The sequence below is a fragment of the Desmodus rotundus genome, chromosome 8 (genome assembly GCF_022682495.2).
Source record: "Desmodus rotundus isolate HL8 chromosome 8, HLdesRot8A.1, whole genome shotgun sequence".
NCBI classification, from domain to species: Eukaryota; Metazoa; Chordata; class Mammalia; order Chiroptera; family Phyllostomidae; genus Desmodus; species Desmodus rotundus.
The window spans coordinates 65,108,615-65,128,318 of NC_071394.1; the positions used below are offsets into that span (position 1 = coordinate 65,108,615).

The 19,704-nt window shown below is 40.4% G+C and overlaps 1 protein-coding gene across 6 annotated transcripts in view; it reads left to right on the forward strand.

Annotated features, from left to right (window-relative positions):
• Window positions 1-266: 266 nt before the first annotated feature.
• Window positions 267-19,704, forward strand: part of WWP1 (WW domain containing E3 ubiquitin protein ligase 1) — a 108,750-nt gene continuing 89,312 nt past the window's right edge. For 5 of the 6 annotated variants that reach the window (XM_053929920.1, XM_053929921.1, XM_053929922.1 and 2 more), the window contains exon 1: window positions 443-581. The gene's annotated coding sequence lies outside the window, so the exon portion shown is untranslated. Of the gene's footprint in view, window positions 355-442; window positions 582-19,704 lie in introns of those variants that run through there. The other variant, XM_045186130.2, reaches the window with a different exon arrangement.

Here is a 19,704-nt window from a genome sequence, read left to right on the forward strand (position 1 = left end):
CCGCTGATGGCATTTATTTACTCTTGCAATGTGCTCTGCAGCGTCCACCTTGGTCAAGAGATACCATTTTAGAATCCACCTTTGCTGTAAAGCGGCCCAAAGGACCGCCGCAGCCGCTAGTCAAGGCGGCCGCATGCCGCTCCAACCCAAGGGAGCCTCTCTCCAGTCTCCGCCCCACCGCGGCTCTAGCCCCGCCTAGAGATCCAGGCCACGCCCACAATGGCTCAGGGCTCCGCCCTCCTCTCCTATTGGCTGGCTGTGCACATCCCCGAATGCCCGGAAGACCCGGTGGAGGAGACTTTCCCAGCGGCGTCGCCGGTGACTTGACTGCGCATGCTCGGGGAAGCGTGTCGGGTCGGGATCTGTGAGCTGGGTGGCGTGCTTTTGGGGGGGGGAGTGCGGGTCGGCGGGGGTGGTCGCGGTGGGGCGGGTGGGGGGGGAGGGCCGGGTGGCGAAAGAGCTTCCGAGTGGCTGCGGGCTGCCTGGACGTGTGGCCCCGCCTGCAGCGAGATGGCGGTCCTGGTCGCCGAGGGCTAAGGCGCCGCCGCCGCGGGGACGTGCTGCTGCGAGCTCGGGAGCTGGTGAGGACGGCGGGGCGCGGACTGGGCAGGGGGCAGGTGGGGACTCTGAGGCGGAACGCTGGGCCGGGGCGGACCTCTGCGGGGCGGGGTCGCAGGGCTGCCGGGTGGCCCTGGCACAGGCCGGAGCGAAGTGTCCCGGTAACTCTGCTGCCCGGCCGCCCCGCTTCTCACCTTGTCCCCCTGCCACCCTGAGACACCGGGTGCACTTCCTGCCCGCGCCTGGCTTTCCGCAGCGCGTCCCAGACCCCGTTCTCCGCCGAAGTCACCCAGTCCTACTGGCTGCAGCCCCAGCGCACCTCACCTCCACTCCGGTGACCCGCCAGGTCCCAGTGACCTTGCAGTTTTTGCTAGCCACTGGGACCTCCTCCTGCCGACCTTTACAAGATGTTAATTTTGTAGTTGGCTCATCGCTTTGCCACTTTTGAGGGATCATCCTGTGCTAGGTCCGTCCTTTACCCCGTCGGCTGGGAGTGAATCTGCCTTGGCTCCCGTGATGACCAGACACGACCACTGCCTGTTGACATTTTTACTCTTCCAGGCGCTTGGCGTGGCTTTCATTTTCTGTTGGATAAGTTTTATATATTTTTGTGTGTGTGCAGCCTAATATTCAAAAGGATTTGAGTTAGTGCTTTAAAATGCTATTGGTAATAGTGGTGGAAGAGAATGATGTCCAAAGTTCTCTCTCCCCCTTTGGTGTTTTTACCTGAAACACCTGGTGAGCAGTTGTATGCAGGTTTTCACAAGAATTCCCACTTACTATAAGTCAACCTTATCTGTGGCACTGAGTCTCTGTATTATACAAGCAAAATGCATCCTTTGAAAAAGGCATTCTTTTATGTATGTGATTAGTTTTTAGTCATAAAGTAGTAAATTAGCTATTATGGAAATGATCACTTTTCATAAGCAGTTAATATTTTTTAAAATTGAATGCTTTGTGGCCAAGTATTGGGAGCCACTCAGATTGCGAAGTGTGAATGAACTAAATGGAATAGTTCTTTCAGATGTAGCTTATTGACATATTCAAATAGTTCTTCCTGGACTTTGTAAAGCAGAAAGTAAGGGCTATGTTTTGGAAGCCTGGTGTGATAGAGGATGTCACAGGTAAAGTCTCTGTCTTCAAAGAGAGAATAATCTGTTCACCCCACGAAATCTGAAATTTCTTTTACTACTTTGCACAGTTATTAAGCATTTACTGCATGACTGTGCAAGGTATTTGGGGAATATAAAGGTGAGCATGATGATGGTTTCTGCCTTCAAGGACTAGTTAGGTGGGTAGAACTATACCTACATGCCTCATTTGTCTTTCTTTTTAATCCTCACCTGAGGATATAGGCTGTTTTTTAAAGAGAGAAAGGGGGAGAAAGAGAGAGAGAGAAATGTTTGGTTTTCTCCCATACGCGCCCCAGCCATGGATGAAACCCATCTGTGTGTGCCCTGACTGGGGATTGAACTCTCAACCTTTTGGTGCACCGCACTGTGCTCCAACCAGCTGAGCCACCTGGCCAGGGCTCATTTGTCTTTTAATAAATAGTGAAGGTACCTGCAGAATTCAAATTTAAAAAGGGAAAAGCCTACATCTCATTTGGGAAGGTGGGGTGTCCTGGCTTGTGAAATCTTTAAGGATGACTGAGAATCTTGACAGGCAGGGAAAGGTAATCCAAGCAGAGAGAGGGGACTAAGAGCACAGAGTTCATACATCTGAAGAGATGGAAATAATTATCTTTGGATGGAACATAAGGTATTCGTACCAGTAGCAAGGGTGATAAAGCTTGAAGTAAAAATTGGACCAATTTATGTTTGCTTTTAATGCAGGCAGATGAACCTTGGATTTGGTAGACAGTGGGAGTTTTACAGATGACTTCGAGTTGGGAATGTAATGTAAAGCTGTTTTCAGAGGGTTAGTCTGGCAGCTGTTGCAGTGTGGATTGAAGTAGAGAAGACTTGGAGATAGAGAACACCTTGTGATTGCTGCGATCATAGGTAGCGAGGGGCTGAGCCGTGTTGGTAATTATAGGAATGGAAAGAAGGAAGGAAGTAGATTAGACAGAATTGATGATGAGTGGGAAAATAAGGTTCTGATTCAGGTTATTTGGGAGAATGGTGGTACGGTATTGAGAACATTCACAGAAGCTTTATATTTGGCATGTGTTACTTTGTAGCAGGAGTTCTCAATCTTTGGTGGAATTAAAGAAACCTGGCCTGGAAAATTTCTTTATGCACCTGTGCCTTCTGCTTAGAATTTTAGAGAACAGGTGGCAAACACAAGGCCTGAGGGCCGAATCCGGCCCTCCACCTTGTTTCTACCTGGTGGCAGCACCAGCTCCTTGCCCCTAGTTAAGGAGTAGTTACATTTATACAGTCCTAAAATTACATTCGGCCCTTTTTCGAGGCTGATATGCCCCCCACCCCCAGTGAAACTGAGTTTGACACCCTGTTTTAGAGAGTCTGTAGACCACCTTAATCTTACTCAGGGAACCCCTGGGCCAGTGGGTTGGCCTGGAAGCAGCTCTCAGAATTAGTTGGGGCTTTTAAAATACTAGAACTCTGAAATTCTTCTATTTACTGCTTAGAACCCTTACTGTGGAGACATACTATATTTACACGTAAGGCCACTATCTCCTTACATTTGTGTTGTTGTTTACAGTGAATTTTGACTAACATGTTATTTGCTATTATGTTATAGAGCAAACTAGCCCAAGAGGTTAAATGATTTGCCCCAAGTATTTCAATTAGCAAGTGTGTAAAGTGGAATCAGGAGTTGATTTCTTTCTCGTATGACGTATGCAACTGATTTATCATCATTGGGTATAGTTGCTGCCTTTATGTGGCCTTGTCAGTGAGGACTGGATGATCCTAGGAGGTTCGTTCCAGTTAACAATTTGTGATTCTTGAGTCTTAGGTTTTCATTGGACTGTCTGTGTGGACTCTTCTTCTTTCCATGTGATAGAATGCTGGTGAGGCTGAGGGATGAATTGGGTGTATGGAGAGCAGGTGGTGGTATTAGGCCAATCATTTACTTATTTCTTTTGTAATCTCAGTCTGGATTGGAGGATGGGGTAAGGTGGGGTGGGGTGGGGTGGGAAGAGAAGTAAATGAAATTTCCTTCTGGGATTGTGTGAGTATTTGGAATTATAGTTATAGGTACAGTTTGGGGATATTGTGGGTTTGGTTCCAGACACCACAATAAAGTGAGGTTTCATCTTTTTGCTGGTGGAGGTTCTTATCTTCCAATAGTTTAAAAAAAAAAAACCCAGCACCTATAAGGTGCAGTAAAGCGAGGTATGCTTGTAACTACACTCCTTTTCTCTGGGGTTTGAGCAAATTATGCAAAAACAGAAGGAACCAGGTAAGCATTATTTTGGTTATTTATTGCTATGTAACAAACAACCCTAAAACCAAGTGACTTAAGACAGCCTTTTTTTTTTCGATCATGGTTTTGCTTTCTCAGGTTGCCAGGCTGGTCTCACTTGAACATTTCTGCTGGTTTTGCTGGTGGTAACTCAACTGGCCACATTCAGCTGGCAGTTCCCCTGGGTACTGGTCTCTCTGTCTTTCTCGCTTCCCGTCTTTTTTTCTTCTTCCTCTTGTACCATATAGTCTTGTTGTCTCAGGGCCCCTTGCTTGCCAGATGGCCCTTCCAGAAGGATTGCTGGCCTCACATGGTTGCTCAGGGCCCACAGGAGTTAAAAAGCAGTAGCAACCAGGTTTCCTTAAGCCATAGTCTTTGGAACCAGCGTAACATCATTTCTGCCATATTCGGTTGGTTACAGCAAGTCATGGGTCATCCCAGATTCAAGGGAGAGGAACCAGACAAGAATGTGAATCCTAGGATTATACTGGACCCATTTATTACATAAATGGGGCTTCTGGAAAACTCTTGGGAGCTGACACTTAAACTACCTAGTACTTTTAGTACTTTGTATCTGGGCCTCCGTAAGGAAACAAGGAATAAGGTAATGCTCATCTCATCCAGGAACAGGTAGATTTCAAGACTGGAAGCTAGGTTTTTCTCACTTTATGTTTATCTCTTATCTTTATGTCACTATCATTTTATTTTAGTAGCCTTTTTTTTTTAAGTTTGGGTTATCTAAGTAGTGTTAAGGCTAACTGGAATGAAGGAAATGAATGTTTGTTATTGTATTATAGCTTCTGAGTGGAATAATGAATCAACATATTTCATTTAAAGAATCTAGGTGTGGCTTTGGAGCACTTTTGAAGCATTTCGTGTACACTCAAAAATGGGCTTCTGCATCCTAGTGCAAATCTGCAGATTTCTGAAAATAGTTCATTGGCTGTTGTAGGGAGGAGTTTGGTGCTTGACTGTACTGAGAAACATGATCGGGTAGATAGGAAGGGCTAGGGCACAAAGAAGAGGACAGGTAGAATTACGTTATGGTGTTTCTCAATGGCTCTCCTCTCTGCTTTAAATTATTTGGATAGTTTAAAAATGTACTAGCATTGACAGAATTCTAGGTATGACAGCTCTTTAAGAAAGAGAAGTTCTTATTATAGCTGTTTAGTATACCCATAATTTTGATTAAATAACATGGGAGAAAGCAAACTGTTGAATCCTGACTTAAGATGGATACTCTGGCCATGTAGCATCCCCCACATGCCAAGATATCCTACACTTGCATGTGTTTAGTTAGTGTGGGGCAGAAGGATTAGTTAAATGAACTTAAATTAGGACACACTTTATTTTAAAAGTAAATAAACTAAATGACTCTACACTTAACAGTTGAAGAACTGAAGGTAGGCTGTCATTTGGGATAAAAATTGTAGCTTTAAAGTCAGGTAGAACAATGTCAGTACTGCCTCATCGTGTTGCCTCAGTTTTATCTTCTGTCAAATGTAAAGAATGTCTTTCATGCTGGATTTTTGTAACAGTTAATTGAGATAATGTTTGTAAAGCAGAAAGTAAGTTCATGGGACATAAGCAGCCCTTAAACCATTTTTATTGCCCATAATTCCTTATTAAGTTGAAAAATTAAATAAGTCCAGTTTTCTGGGAGCCACTCATTTCTCAAAGACAGTTATTTTGGCATGAGCAGAGCTGTATATCAAATCTCACCTAACATAAAAAGTAACTTGCTAAAATGAATCTGAGAAAGAGACCCAGTATGGCTGAGCTGGTGAGGGTTTGGCTGTGCAGTCTGGGAAGGAGATACTGTTAACACCATCATCACAGTCATCTAGGATACTTGTTAACCATGTGGATTGTTGAGTATCCATTCGAGATCTATGGTATGGTCCCTGATTGTAGGGTTTAAGTATTTCATGTTTAACAGATAACTCAGATGTTAGTTTGAGAAGTGCTGGTAGAAATTGAACCTGTATTTTGGAGTTCCGGTGTTCCTTGAGAACACTTTCTAAGCTACAGCTCATGAAGCACACTGTGTGATGTAAATACAAAGAAAGCTTAACATCTGAACCTTTCAGATGTTTGAAGAGGCTTAAAGTAATTGCCCAGAACTTTTCTGAGGTAACCCCAGAACCTGATACATGGTGATTTCAGTAAGGAACAGGTAAGAGAAGTGATTCAGCAGGAAGCATCCCTCAGGTTCGCTTGTCCAAACAATTTCCCCATACTTCTCCAAAAGAAGAAAGTCTTTTGAATGAAGACATTTTTTGTTTTAATGCCTATGGAAACAGTTAAGCTAGACATTGTGATTAGTTATCAGGTAATGTGCTTTTCACTTTGCTCAGATAAGCTACTCAAAAATAGATTCTGTGAGTGAAGTGTGTCTTAGAATTTGGTTTTAGGATAGAAGCAGGTAGGATGCCTTGGTCTGTCTGTTGTGGGGAAAGCAATTGCTTAGTGGATGGCACTGATTTGGGAAGAAAATCATGAGAAACAGTTTAAATTTTAAATTGATTAATGAAAAAAACCCCCAAAACTTGAAACTTATTTTCTCTGAGTTTTGCTTAGGGTAGTAGTGGTGACAGTCTGTCTATGTCACTTAAACACTTTTCAGTTCTGTGACCATGGCTGTCATTGGAACAGCAGATCTTTCATTTGGGGCTGTTACTGGAAAAACTTAACCTATGTTTGTATCAGCCATATTTTTATCATGTTAGTTACATTTTGTGGTAAAAAAAAAAAAAGCCAAACCTGTGATTCTGTCTAAATTTGCATGGAAGGGATTAGTTGACATTTGTTTGAGGAGCCTATTGTTTTGTGTGTTTTCACTGACTTTGTGGCCAGTAGTTTGGGGAGAAAAACAATAAACTCATCTCTTTTTGTCCTGTGAGCTGTGAAATATGGTGTGACTGTTTAAATGCGAAGACCCAGGAGGAAAGTATACATTGTATCCTTTTCCTAGGGTACAAGTTTTGGTGATTTTAACTTTTTTAAAACTTTTTTTTTTGTAATTAATTTTTTTAAGTGTGGCTGTTAAAAGAGCTCAGTCCTTAAAGTAAAACAAACCTAGATTTGAGTTCTGGCACTCATTTTTGGCTGAGTGAGCTTGGTTATGTTCACTTTAGATTAAGCCCGAGTTTTAGCATATGTAAACAGTATTCATATGTAAAGTAGTAGTAATAATAAATTCACAGATCTATTGTGTGGCTTAAACCTGGCACTTAGTATTCAAAATATTCACTAAGATAGGTTCATGTTAGCTTTTCATTGATGTCAGACATGTTTCAAAATTACTATTTCTTAATATGAGAAAGGTAATACACTCCATATACTATGTTACATAAAGCTCTGATAAAGTCTAGGGCAGCATCCTGTATTTTCTTTGGCAAACGTTTGTTAAGTGTGGGTAAATAAGGACACAAAATAGCCACATGCCTGGTCAGATTTTGCCACCCAATGAGTTATGAAGGAACTTTAAGTTTTTAGAGCTTTTGGGGTCTTGGATTTATGGATAAAGGATTGTGTTCCTGTATTTTAAGCATGAGAAGAAACACATTATTCAAGGAGCAAAATTTTAACTATTTAATTGATTATCTCACGGAAGTTTCTGTGTTTTGAATTATAAATTTGCCTCTAAGAGTGCAGATATCTGATGAAAGTATACTTGGCAGTGTGCTTTAAAATTTCTCGGGAAGAGTGTTTTTAAATAGTAAATTAACACTATGTGTCTGTTACTTGAATAAACTTTGAAATATCTTGAAATTGTACATTTATAACAAAAACTTTAGCATTACTGTATTTCTCTCAGCTGCCTGAATGTAATTTCAGTCTAATCCTGCTGCAGATGAAAGGTTTATAGCAGGGCTTGTGACTGATGTTGTCTGTATTGTTATGGAAGTACAGTAGGTGGCTCTGCTGGGTGGCACAGCAAGGGTGGCTGTGGTGCTAGAGCCTGAAATTAGCACTGGTTCAGATGCTAGATGCAGTGCTAGTTCCCCCCTTCATATTAGGATCCTCATTTTACAAATAAGAAACAGAGCGGCATGTACACAGAAAGTAGTGTCGAGGCTTGGACCTAGGTCCTCTGACTCTGAAAGCTGTCCTCCATATCATATTACCCCAACATGGTTTTCAAACTAGAAATTGGCACTTTGGAATTGGAGAGTTCACAGATCTCCAGGGCTGCTTAAATGTGGGCAAATTAGAATCCTTAATGTATTCGGAAATACTCAGGAAGTGTTTTGGACTGAACGTCATGCTACCCTTGTGACCAATGCAGTGCAGAGGACAACTAGCCTTGCCAGCAGGCCTGACATCTAGAGGCTTTTGTCCCTGAAAAAGGGTCTCACCTCTCAGCCTCAGCTCTAGGCTTTCATGACTCTGCTTTCTGCTGCTTCATGAGATGGAGCAAGTGCTGGGTATTTGAATACCAAAATATTAAAAATTTTTGGATTTGAAGGAAAAAAAGCCTGGTAAGCAAGACTAATATTATTAAAATACCACACTTTGAAACAAATGACCAATTATTTATGGAAATGTTTGTGTCATTTTGAAATATGAGATTGTAATACTATAACTTTATGAAGTTTGATCTTTGCAAAGTAAGAATGTTACGTTGGCCTGGATGTTTTACCCAGAACACACGGAAATGATTTCTTAAAAAGTCCTTACAGCTTACCTCTTCTTCACTCTTAATGTGTTTATACTATTACACATTGTCATTTTAAAGATTACTTATTCTTTCTCTTTCAACCATAAGACAAAGCATTTTCAATGACTAGCTTAAAAGCCTCTCAAAATCACCCTACTCTGAATGTTTAAGTGAAAAAAATAAATGAATAGTAACATCTGATTGATGTGGAAAGTGCTCATTTCAAGGCATGGGTTTAGCTCAGCATTTCTTGTTTTATTTTCTGTTTTTGCAGTGCAGATGTGGTGAAAAGAGCATTGGCTTTGAGCCCAACAATTCTGGGTTCAAAATCCTGACTCACTAGTTTTGTGGCCCTGGGCACTTTCAGTTCCTGAAACCTAATTTTCCTCATTTGTTAGTAGGAACAATCAAGACTCTGAAGAGTAATTATTAACATTAGAGATTTCTTTTATATGGTGACCGACAAATAATAGGAGCCCAATAAGTGATCAGTATTTTTCTTACTATTTTTGGAGTCAGAGACCTGATTCAGATTCCAGGTTTAAGACTGACTGTGTTTCTGCATCACTTACACACCAATTTAAGTGCAGGTGGTCTCAGATAGGTATGCTCTGTTGTCTATTCTGGCCAGAGAGTATTTACAAAAAGCCAGGGAGTGCTTTTTATATATTTAGTTGATTCTGTAAGTTTGGAACCCAAGTTTTAAGATGCTTAGTGTTATTTGAATCTTGTTTCTCAATTGACATGCAGCACAGATATGGGAAACCTGTGTCTACTGATAATCACTAAGGCATGGGGAAAATTACCAAATGCAACAATATTTGCTTGAAAAGTTTTGGTATTTTGCCATTATTAACATAACATTGCATATTATAAGAAATGCAGGAAGTTATTAGTAAGAAATGATCTGATTCTCATTGCTGATACTATTTGGCATTCTTCTCCACTGTCAATGTAAGTAAATTTACTTTTTGAAACAGAAATAGGAATTATCTTCCTAAATTAACAATAATTACAAAAAATAGAGTTCAGTGCATGACAAGTAAAAATGTATTTCATTTCTCTATTATGACCTGAGGAAGAAGGGAATGGAGCAAGCAGAGAAGGAAAGGTAAGTGTGATCAAAGACAATAGTAGTGCCTAAGTTTTTGTTTTGTTTTTAGACACCATAACTGTTTAGCTTGAAAATTAGAATAGTTGCTGCTAAATTTGATGAAAGTATTTTTCTCCTCACTAATGTTTCCTAGTAAAATACAAACATTTTTTGACCACCCTTACTTACAAGGAAGGAAAACTGGTTTGTTTGGGTTTTTTTTGTATAATGTATTTAATTATATATTTTTAAAAGGTGCATTTGTTTTTGAGCAATATCACCATCTTGTGGTCTTCTAGAATATTGTTGCCAAACCTGTGTTTTACAACTGTAAGCATAAATTGCTCTGACGTTGGCCAAGGAATAAATCTAGTTTGTAATGGGCAGTTCTTACTGTAAATGGAGGGTAGGGAGTAGAAAATAAATTTATTTTTACACTAGGATTGCAACTTTGAAAAAAAATGTGTACTGGAGGAAACTAATGGTATCAGAATGAAAACAGTTGTGAGTTAGGTTGGTGTCATTATGCATGATTGCTGTTATTTCATGTTTTCATGAAATATGCAGTAATTTTAGTCAAGTAATTCTAAACTAGAAAGTATGATGTGTTCTGTGCTCCATTTCTTATTTAGTAAGATTACCCAGGCCCAGAGAATTCAGATGCCATGTCTCACCACCAGCCATTTAACAAGGTTGCTTTTGTCTAGGACAGTGTTATCTAAGCTGGCAGCTCTTAGAGGACTATTTTCTATATGAATTTTTGTAATTTCTTTCTCTGTTTTGTTGACAATTTTTAAAAAATATCAATTTGAGGAGCAATGTAGTTTATTTAATAAATAAAGCACCTGAAGCTAAATAAGGTTCTCTGGTTTCAAGCCTGCTTGTTGTTTTGAGATTCAGTTGGCACTAAGGGTTCTTCATTAGCAGACATGTATCAAACACTTATGGGCAGTAGGCTATGAGGGAGGCATGTGGTGAGGATTTGTCCTGTGCTTTTGAATTTGCAGTTAGTATGTAGTAAGGAAAATGAAGCTATTTTCATGAATACACAAGTTTCAAATGGGGTATCTGGAAATATTCAATATAATTTATTGAATACGTACTATTTGCCAGGCACCATGCAAAATACCTTTTCTTAGTGTCGGGACTTTCTTTTGGAATTTTGCTTTGATTTTGTGGGATCAGTGCATATGCACATGAAGAAGTATTTGGCAACCCTGAAATATCTCTGGAACAATAGGTTTCCTTGTTCTATAAAAGTGGTTCAGCCGTTGCGGGTCTGGTAGGCTTCTGTGGCTTGGTCTTGATAGCTCACCACTATTTACAATGTTTCTGTGGGAAAATTGGTACTGTGTTCTAAGCAACTGTTGTTCCCCCAGACTTTTCTAAAAGTCCAGTTGACATATAATTTGGGTATTAGTATATGACTTCTGAGTTATTTTGAATAATTAAGGCTAGAAAATGTCAATGTTTAATGAGCTTTTCTCTTGTTTATATACTTGTGGCCATTTCACTATTGAGTAAGTCAAATGAGCATTTTAGGTAACATTCACTTTTTTATTACATACTCTTTTTTTTTAACCTCACCTAAGGACATGCTTATTGATTTTTTAGAGAGGTGGGAAGGGAGAGGAGAAGGAGAGAAACCTCTTGTACGTGCCCTGACTGGGGACTGAACCTGCAACCCAAGCATGTGCCCTGACTGGGAATCAAACCTGTGACCTTTTGGTTTATGGGATAATGCTCCAACCAAGTAAGCCACACTGGCCAGAGCTATTGGACACTTTTTTACTGAGCATGTATTTTGGGTTGTGGAGATGAAATCACATTGATTAGGTGGGCATGGACTTGGAGCTCAGCATTAGCAGGTCAAAGATGGGAGCTGATGGTATAGGTGGCCTATAGTCCCACTTGTACAGATTTTCTTCATAATGTTTTAATTTTATTGAAGTTTTACTTCTATGCTATAAAGGTACATTTTTTTAAAACCTAGCCATCCTGTTTTCACAGGATTGTTCTGTTAATTGTGAATCTTCATTTAATACATATTTATTAATTAGTTAGGAAAGACTGAAAACTGGGCTAGAGGCTGGAATTATAAAGATGAGTTGTACACCCAAAAGTGGACTTAGCAAGTACTAGAGCCTTGACAAAGTGAATCCTGCTCCATGGCGTCAACCCCTGCACAGAAGTTCCTCCACTGTACTCACCGCCGTTCCTCATAGCCAGTCAGTGTGAGGGTCAGTACCTTTCATCGAGGTACCAAAGCAATCAAGGCTCAACTACAACAGGATCCCACACACAGCCCACACAAGGGACACACCTGGAGCACTGGCTCAGGTGACCAGGGAGATTGTACCACTGTGCCCCCCAAGACACCTCCATGAGACCACTCTGCCAAGACTGGGAGATGTAACAGATAGTTCTGTTACATAGAAAACAACACAGGGAATCAGCAAAAATGAGACAGATATGTCATAAATGAAAGAACAGAACAAAATTGTAGAAAAAGAAATAAACAAAATGGAGACAAGCAGTCTACCAGATGGAAAGTTCAAAACGCTGGTTTTATAAGGTACTCATTGATCTCAGAAAAACTTCAATAAAGAGATAGAAAACATAAAATAGAACCAGTCAGAAACAAAACTACAATAGAACTTCTGGTCAAGATGGAGATGTAGGCAGTCATGGTTTAACTTTTCACACAACGACATCAGAATTACATCATAAATATAGAATAACCATCACTCAAGAACAGTCAGAAATCAAGTTGAATGGAAGTCTGACAACTATGGAATTAAAGAAACCATATCCATCCACACAAATAGGAGAGGCATGGACGCAGAATGGTCTGGTCCCACAAACATGTGTAGTGGAAAAATTTGAGAGGGATATCTCAGGAGCAAGGAGTCCCAGCCCTACACCAAGCCCCCCAGCCCAGGGTTCCAGTGCCAGGAAGATAAATCCCTACAACTTCTGACTGGGGATTGAGTCAGTGGAGGAAACAGCTGGAGCCCCAAGCAGTTCCTCTTAGAATACCCTCACACAGACTCACCTACCCAGACTCACTCCCTCTAGACTCCAGCACCAGAGTGGCAGCTTGAAGGGCATCGGTGCTATACAGGGAAAAGCTGAAGTCTGGTATCAGGGCAAGCAGATGCCATTATTTTTTTTATGAACCCTCCCCACACAGAGCCAGGAAGCTGGTGCCATATCTGAGAATCCATTAGCCTGGCTAACACTGTTTGACAATCCTTGGAGATCCCCGGAGACACTGCACCACCCAACTTACGACCCACTCTGGCTGCTTTTCCATATGAATGGCTGGTATTGGCTCATGCTTCACAACTTCCTAAATCCTATCAAACAAGCAACAGCTGATTTCAGTGAGCCCCAGGCCCAGCACCAGTGGCAGCCAGCTTAGATTCACAGCTTGGCTTTGCCTGGGAATATGCAAACCCAGCACAAGTAGAGCCATCTCAGATTGCTTTATAGCTCAGGGCAGTACCCTGGGCAAAACACAGGTGGGGGTTGACCTTGGCCTGCACCACCTGGGAAACCCCAGGGCCAGCACACAGAGTGGATAGCTACAGACCACATCAGAGCACCACCACCTGCCCCTGCACATCTGATCCTCCACGGAGGGTGGAGGTTGGTGGTAAGTGGTCACAACCAGTCCTTGCAGCTAACTGGCCTGGGTAAATCCCTCCCATTGATCTGCCAACAGTAACCAAGGCTCAACTGCAAGAGGAGGGTGTGCTCAGCTCACACAAAAGGTACACCTCAAGTTCCCAGCTTGGGTGATAGGGGAGGCTGTGCCACTCCACCCTAAAGGACACCCACTACATTAAAGCCAAACTATCAAGACAAAGTCAAAGCAGTTCTACCTACATAGAAACAAATACAGTGAGGCTGTCAAAATGAGACAAACATGGCTCAGATGAAACACATGAAATCTCCAGAAAAAGAGCTAAATGAAATGCAAATAAGCAATCTATCGGATGCAGAGTTCAAAACACTGGTTATAAGGATGCTCAAGTAACTTAGTGAGGACCTCAGCAGCTTGAAAAAGATCCAGTTATATCCTGACTGGTGTGGCTCAGAGGATTGAGCACTGGCCTGTGAAGCAAAGTGTCACTAATTCAATTCCCAGTCAGGGCACATCCCTGGGTTGCGGGCCAGGTCCCCAGGAGGTAGCGTGTGAAAGGCAGCCACACATTGATGTTTCTCTCCCTCTTTCTCTCCCTCCCTTACCCGTCAAAAATAAGCTCTTAAAAGATCCAGTCACAAATGAAGGATACACTAATTGATATAAAGAACAACTTATGGGAAGACAACAGTAGAGTGAATAAAGCCAATACTCATATCAATGATTTGGAACATAAGGAAGCGAAAAACAACCAATCAGAACAACAAGAAGAAAAAAGAATCCAAAAAAATGAAGATAGTATAAGCAACCCCTGGGACAATTTTAAGATGGCCAACATTCTCATCTTAGGGGTGCCAGGAGGAGAAGAGAAAGAACAAAAAAATGGAAGTCTATTTGAAAAAACAGTGAAAGAAAAATTCCCTATTTTGGTGGAGGAAATAGACATGTAAGTCTAGGAAGCACAGAGTCCCAGACAAGATGGATGCAAAGACCACCACTCCAAGACACATCATAATTAAAATACCAGAGGTTAAAGATAAAGTAGAGAATCTTAAAAGCAGCAAGAGAAAAGCAGTTAACTAGAGGAGAGTTCCCATAAGACTGTTAGCTGATTTTTCATAAGAAACTTTTTGGGCTAGAAGGGATTGGGAAGAAATATTCAAGGTCATGAAAAGCAGGGATCTACAGTCAAGGTTGTTATACCCAGCAAAGCTATCATTTAGAATTGAAGGGCAGATAAAGAGCTTCCTAGGCAAGAAAAACCTAAAGGAGTTCTCAACCAACTGTTAGTATATGAAATGTTAAAGGGACTTATTTAAGAAAAAGATTAAAGCTATGAACAACAAAATGGCAATAAATACATATCTATCAACAATTGAATCTAAAAATCAAGCCAAGCAAACAAGAAGAATTGAGACAGAATCATAGATACAGAGAACATTTTGTTGGTTGTCAGATGGGATTGGGGTGGGGGAGAGTTGAGTGAAGTGGTACGGGGATTAAGAAGTACAAATAGGTAGTTACAGAATAAGCACGGGGATGTAAAGTATGGTATAGCAAATGGTATAGCCAAAGAACTTACAAGCATGACCCGTGGACATGAACAGTGGTGGGGGAGGAATTGCCTGAGAGAATGGGGGATGCTAGGTGGAAGGGGGCAAAAGGGGAAAAACGAGGAAAACTGTAATAACAAAACGTAATTTAAAATATAATTACATCAAAAAAACTTTAATAACTAAAATGAAGAATACATTAGATAGAATTAACAGGTCAGATGAGAAGCAGAGGATCAAATCAGCACTCTGGATGACAAGGTAGCAGAAAACAACCAAGCAGAACAGCATAAAGAAAATAAATCCAAAAAAGTGAGGATAGTTTAAGGGGCTTCTGGGACAACATCAAGCATAACAACATTTGCATCATAGGTGTACAAGAAGGAGAAGAGAGAGAGCGAGCACGGGATTAAGAGCCTATTTGAAGAAATAATGATGGAAAACTTCCTTAATTTGGCGAAGGAAAAGGATATACATGTTCAGGAAGCACAGAAAGTCTCAAACAAGATGATCCCCAAGAGGCCTACGCCAGGACACATCAGAATTAAAGTAGCAAAGGTTAAAGACAAAGAGAAACTCTTAAGAGCAGTAAGAGAAAAACCGTTACTTAGAGGAAACTCCAATAAAACTGTAAGCTTATTTCATAACGGAAACACTTCAGGCCAAAAGGGATTAGCAGAAAATTTTTAAAGAAAGGAAAAGAAAGAGCCTGCAACCAAGGCTACTCCATCCAGCAAGGCTATCCTTCAGAATCAGAGGAGAAATAAATAGCTTCCCAGATAAGCTAAACCAAACCAGTATTACAAGAAATGTGAAAGGGTCCCCTTTAAGAAGAAGAAATGGGAAAAGGTCTTTAAAAAGAAGGAAAAAAGATAAAAAATATGAATAATAAGCCCTGACTCTTGTGGCTCAGTAGATTGAGTGCTGGCTTGCAAACCGAAGGGTCATGGGTTCGAGTCTGTCAGGGTACATGCCTAGGTTGTGGGCCAGGTCCCCATTTGGGGTGTGTGAGAGGCAACTGATTGATGTTTCCCTCTCTTTCTCCCTCCCTTACCCTCTCTCTAAAATAAATAAAATCTTTTAAAAATATGAATAATAAAATGGCGAAAGTTACATATCAAGAAGTATTTTAAATGTAGATGGATTAAATGTTCTAATCAAAAGACAGGGTAGATGAATGGATAAGAAAATATGATCCTTAAGTATGTTTCCTACAAGAGATCCACTTGAGATCAAAAGACAGAGTCTGAAAGTGAAGAGATGGGAAAAGATATTTAATGCAAATGTAAATTTTAAAAAAGCTATAATAGTAATACTTACATCAGACAAAATGGACTTTAAAACAGAGACAAAGAAGGAGCTAGCAAGTCTACTTCTGGGTATTTATCCAAAGAAACCCCAAAACTTAATTCAAAGATATATACATCCCTATGTTCATTGCAGCATTTACAATAGCCAAGATACAGAAGCAACTTAAGTGTCCATCAATAGACGAATGGCTAAAGAGGTGTTACATCTATACAATAGAATATGACTCAGCCATAAAAAAGAATGAAATCTTGTCATCTGCAATAACGTGAATGGTTCCAGAGGTATTATGCTAAGTAAAATGGGTCAGAGAAAGACAAAAGCCATGTGATCTCACTGATAGGTGGAATTGAAAAAATAAATGAACAAACAGAAACAAACTAATAGATACAGAGAACATTTTGTTGGTTGCTAGAAGACAGGCATGTTGGGGACTGGGGGAAAAGGGTGAAGGGATTAAGAAGTACAAATTGGTAGTTACAAAATAGTCACAGGCGTGTGAAATATATCATAGGAATATAGTCAGTAATATATTAACTGTGTGGTGTCAGATAGGTCTAGGCCAGGGTGTCCAACCTTTTGGTGTCTTTGCCCCACACTGGAAGAAGAATTGTCTTGAGCCACACATTAAATATACTGCGACATGCAATCACAAAAAGATTGCATAATATTTTAAGTGAATTTACAGTTTTGTGTTGGGCCGCATTCACAGCCATCCTGGGCCACAGGTTGGACACCCCTGGTAGACTTACTGGGTAATAATTTGGTAAGTTATATAAATATGTGCTCACTATGTTGTACACCTGAAACTAATATAATATTGTATGTCAACTGTTAATTGAAAATAAAAATTACTAAAAGATGAGTTATAATAAAGAAATTTACAGTGTCATAAGGATAAGGTCTTGGTGCTATAAAACACAGAGTAACGAGTGCAAAACTGGAAAGATGACACTTGAACTGAATCTTGAAGGATTATTAGAAATTAGGATGAGAATCAGTGAAGAAGTTAACTGCAGGAAATTAGTGGGCAACAGTTATTCAGGCGTTATAAGCCATGATAATTAAGGAGGCATGAGGTTAAATTCATCAAACCTTTTAATTACTACAGTGAGGAGCACAAGGTAATGATACAAATGTTTATCTTATTAAAGGAAATAAATTTGTGTTGATTACATCACTGGTAGAATACATGGGTTATAGAGTAATTTTGAGAGCAAGGAATTCACATAGTTTGGAAATGGTTGAGAATTGGCAGTAAAAAAGGAATCTAGAGATGGACCAAGATTTAGAACTGTTAAAAGATAAACAGGTATATTAAGAATTTTAAGAGTTGATTTAAGCAAGAAGCTATTAGAATGGGACAGTGCCAAGCGGGAAGTGGTTAGGAATATTTTGGGATAAGAGCCAGGGAAAGAACTCAGAAAGTGCTGGAGCAAAGAAGAAAATTATCTGACTGGCTGTAGCTAGAAGCTAATTGGCTCTTTGAGATTGATTGCTTTAGCATTTTGATTTCCCAACATTGAGTCATTCAGGTATAGATTTGGGTTTGCTTATGTAGGCCCCACGGCATGGCATTGTTAAAATTGAAAATTGTGGTGTATGTGGTGCATTTCAGTTTAAGATTATTATTATTTTCTTTTTTTTGCTTACTATCTTGATGTGAGCAGTTTTATATATACTTACAAAAAAATTTTGAGGTAATTGTAAAGCAGAGATTTTTTCATGTAATTGTTTGAGAGGAATAACACTTAAAATTAAAAAATGCAGTTTAATATAAATTCAGTGTACACAAGAAAATGAGATAGGTAAAACAAATGTGAAGAGAATGAATCTTTGAAAGGGGAGACGTGAGATGTATCTAAAAAAGAAGTCTAGAAAAAGGCCTGGATTGTGTTGCTGGAAAAGAAGAGGTGAAAATTGGAGGAGTGAAAACAGAACCAGAAGGTTTGGGAAAAGTTTATGTATTTACCTCCTCTGGTTGAAAATCTGAAATTGGATGGAGATAAAGAAGAGTAGGCATTAATGCTGACTTAGGAAATTTGGCATTTTGAAGATAAATACATTTTTGTCATCAGAAATACTACTGTGTAATGTGCCAGAGACTTGGAAATTGACCCAAAGTGTAAAAAGATGGAGAGAGAGAGAGAGAGAGAAAGATGAGGGTATTACATCTAATGGTTAGATGGACATTTTTAGATTAAAATAAACCCCCAAACTCCAGTTAGAGGTTAAAGGGTACTCATGGATGCCCAAATTTATTTGTCCTCTGGGAAATACGACAATTGCTCTTCAAGTCACTGGACGGCATTTTTTGGAGATGGTGTTCCTTTTCACCCATTGGCACTTGTAAATTATCAGGAGGGTGATATTCCTGTGTTTTGCATTTAAGAGGATTAATTAGTGATATTTATACAGAGAGGTCAGTATAGACAAGTAAAGGGTCTAAGAAATCAGCTAGCTTCTACCTCAAACAGTTAAATGTGTACATTAAGACCTCAACACATGGATGGAACTGGAGAGCATTATGTTAAGTGAAATAAGCCAGATGGTGAGGGACAAATACCATATGATTTCACCTTTAACTGGAACATAATAAATAGAAGAAAAAAGGAAACAAAATATAACCAGAGACATTGAAGTTAAGAACAATCTAACAATGGGCAGGGGGGAGTGGGGAGGGGACAGTGAGGAGAGGGGATTACAGGAACTACTATAAAGGACACATGGACCAAATCAAGGGGGAGGGTGGAGGTGGGGAGGGAGGTGGGTTCAGCTGGGGTGGGGTGGAGGGATGGGGAGAAGAGGCACACAACTGTAATTGAATAACAAAAATAATAATAATAATTAAAAAAAAAAAAGACCTCAATACAGAGCTTATCTCAAGGTGGAGGGAATGCACAGTGATTAAGGAGAGATCCTAGGAAGAAAAAGCCTATGGGAGATAGGATAGGAATGTTAACATGACGTTGTTAAAATTGAAGAGGACTGCACTTCACCTATTTCCCTGAGACACATGTGTGAAAGTTTGAAACTCTGAAGCTGTGCAAAGTACAGTAGTGGTGTTATTGCCAGTAGGTGCTGCTGGGACCAAGGATTGCTAGAGTTAAGTAGACAGAGTGCAGTGGCGAGATTACTGTCCTGTGACTGAGCAGAGGAGGGCTCCTCAAGTCCAGCTGTCATCCATGCTAGTCAGTGGGATGGACATTGGCCAGATCCTGGGCCAGTGGTTGTTGGCAGAGGCATGAGACTCAAGTGGGGATGATGGTATGGGGTGGGGAAGAGCAGTAGAACCGTGTTGTCAGGAAGCTATTCAGGGAGTTGGACATTTCTTGGGGAATTTAGGAGACCACAGTGGTGGCTATTGGAGTTTGGTGAAAGTAAGTAATTCAGTGGGCTGTGTTGGGAAAGCTTCCTACTGCCTCCTCTTCTCCCCACATGCAGTCCCATGTGACATTGAGGCCTCCTGATAAGCAGTTCTGATAAAATGGATTTCCCCCTTCTGAAT